A 3,011-nucleotide genomic window follows, 5' to 3' on the forward strand; every position below is an offset into this window, starting at 1 on the left:
TTCTGGGTTTTCTACTCTATCTCTTGGACTGTATGTCTCTCTTTATGCCAATACTACACTGTTTTGATTAATGTTTTAAAATCAGGAAGTGTGAGTTGTCCAACTTTATTCTACTTTTTCAAGATTGTTTTGGCTATTTGGGGGTTCCTTCAACTTCCATATGAATTTTAGGACTGATTTTTCTATTTCTTCAAAAAGAATGCCATTGGGATTTCAATACAGATTGCATTAAATCTGTATATTGCTTTGGGTACTATTGATATCTTAATAATATTCAATCTTCAAATCCATGAACACAGATGTCTTCGCATTTATTTGTATCTTTAATTTTTTCAGCAATGTTCTGTGGTTTTCACTGTATAAGTCTCTCATCTCCTTGGTTAAATTTATTCATAAGTTTTAAAAATTCTTTTTGATTAATTAATATTCACTAGCAAAATTTTATTCAGGTTCAGTGGCTAATTGCTGAGATTCATGTTCTTCGTCTGTCATTTCTCCCTCTCATATATTCTCGCTCAATTTTGATCTTGGATCTCTAAATTTCTCACTGTTTGGAAAGTAGCATGCTATTTTCCTCAACATAAATTAGCCCAGCCCCTTTAAATAAAAAGATAAAGCTCTTTTTAAACATCTGTTTTGAATAAAACACACTTTAATGTATCATGAAATAGTTCCTCATGGGGCTTACTTCCTCAAAAAATTTTTAGTGTACGAACTGAGATTTGTAAATAAAATTCATAATTGGGGGCAGAGGGAGGGTATCTTGTGAGTTGACCTTCCTTCTGAATGGCTTTGTTTGGCTGTGTGATCTCACTGGGGCCTGGGGCAATTTTCTCACCAGGCTGCTTGTGGACTAACCTCAAAGCCATTCCTGAACACCCTCTATTTGCCTAGTGATGATGAGGGAGACAAACAGGGCTGGCCCATGGAAACATTGTGATGTCATAATCCCTGCATGTCTGGTCCCTGTGTCCAAAAAGCCCTGGGGAAAAAAAAAGTCTGAGTTTCTCTCTGTGTGTAAGTGTTTTCCTATTCCATTCCTTGGCTCAGACTCCACCCAGCACCTGGGAAAATAGACACTGTGGACCAGCGGGGCTTCTCTAAGGAGGTCCCAGCTCAGCACTAAGTTAGGCGGGAAACTGGAAGGGAGACAGCAGCACTAGCACCCTGGTCTACAGATGAACACAGGGTCCGGTGGATCCCACGGTACCCTGGAGTCCTTCCATGTGTACCCCAGCTCACTGGTAAATTCTCACTGCTAAGAAAGAAAGCACTGACAACTTCCTGTCCCTGAGCCCACGAACATCATGTCTATTTCTCTAGGCTCAACTCTGCGGCTTCTTCCATCCAGGTAAGCACTCCCCATCCCACCCCTGCAGGGCTGGGCCATCATCCTCTCCTGGTGATGGCTGTTCCCTAGCCCAACCCAAGCTTTTGCCTTACAGCTCACCCTTGGTATGTGTAGGGCAAGCTTCACCACCCTTTCCCCTTCAAGGCCTTGGGCCTTTTGAAAACAACCAGCCAACCAACCAAACAAAAACAGATGAACAGTTGTGGACAGCCTCAGGAACCTTAACTGAGGCTACTTCCTCCCTCTCCTTAAACTTCAACTTTACTGAAGTACAATTTCTCTACAATGAAATTCACCTAGTTCATGTAGAGAGTTTAATGAGTTTCGGGCATTTGTATACGATCATGTAATCACCATCTCGGTCAAAGCATAAAACATGTCCACCCCCCACCGCCCAAGACTCCCTTCTTTGCCCTTTCACAGTCAATCCCCTTCCCATACCTCTGGCCCCACAAATCTACTTTCTGTTAGTATAGTTTTGCCTTTCCCTAAATGTAATATACATGGAATCATACAGTATATAACATTTTGTGTATTATTTATTCTACTTAGCATAACATTTTTGAGATTCATTTCTATTGATGTTTCAGTGGTTCTTCCTTTTTTTTACTGAGTAGTATTGCATTGTGTGGACCTATCTTTGCTTAGTCATGCATCAGTTGATGGGAATCTGAGATGTTTACCTCTGGACTATTATTTTTAAAGGCTACTATGAATATTTGAATACAAGTCTTTTTAGGAACATAAGATTCCATGTGTCTTGGATAAATACAGGAGTGATATTGCTTGGTTGTGTGTACATTTAACTTTATAAATCACTGCCAAACTTTTCCAAAGTGCCTGTACCATTTTCCTGAGGCTACTTTTTAAATAAAGGGTAGGCGTGGGGAAGAGGAGACAGAAGGACCTCGTGGTTCTTTTAGAAGCAGAAGTTAGTCCTAGGCACTCATGTGTTTATACTGCTCAATAAGCTTATGAAGTAGACACTAATATCCCCATTTCACAGATGAGGAAATCCAGGTTTAGAGAGAAGAACTTGCCCAAAGTCACACACTCAACAAAGGGAAGAGCTAGAATGAGCCCAGGGGCCTTCATGCCGATGCCCAGGGGCCTGCCTCTTCCCTCTCCTGCCTCTTGCCAGCAGCCACCTGGCAGCTTGGGCATGCTGCTGCCTCAACACTGTATAGCACCTTCCCCTCTGTCTTTGATGAACTAGAACACAGCAATCCTGGGAAATGGCCTTCAACTCCCTTTTTCAGAGGAAGCAGCTAACAATCAGAGAGGTGAGGTGACATTGCCAAGGCTAACAGCTTGTCTATAAAATTTCTGGGACTGGGATCCAAATTTCCAGACTCCAGGCACTCTCTGCCAGAGCCCAGGGCCCTGCAGCTACACTGAAAAGTATTCATTTCTAACCACTTCCATCTTGAGCTTTCTCTTTTATAAGGATGTCTTTCCCTTTCCTCCACCTTCCACCACTTCAGGCCCAATATAGGGAGCCCGGCAGAATAAGGTGGTCACAGTCCCCAGCGTGCATCAGGCCGAGGCAGGGTGGGGACTGGAGGGGGTCAGAGCACCAGCATCAGGGACCTGGGGATGACTGTGCTGAGGGAGAGAGGTAGGAAACAGGCCATTTCCTCTCTCAGGACTGCTTCTCCCT

This window comes from Bison bison, unplaced genomic scaffold (assembly GCF_000754665.1).
Source record: "Bison bison bison isolate TAMUID 2011002044 unplaced genomic scaffold, Bison_UMD1.0 scf7180017864529, whole genome shotgun sequence".
In the NCBI taxonomy this organism is placed as follows: Eukaryota; Metazoa; Chordata; class Mammalia; order Artiodactyla; family Bovidae; genus Bison; species Bison bison.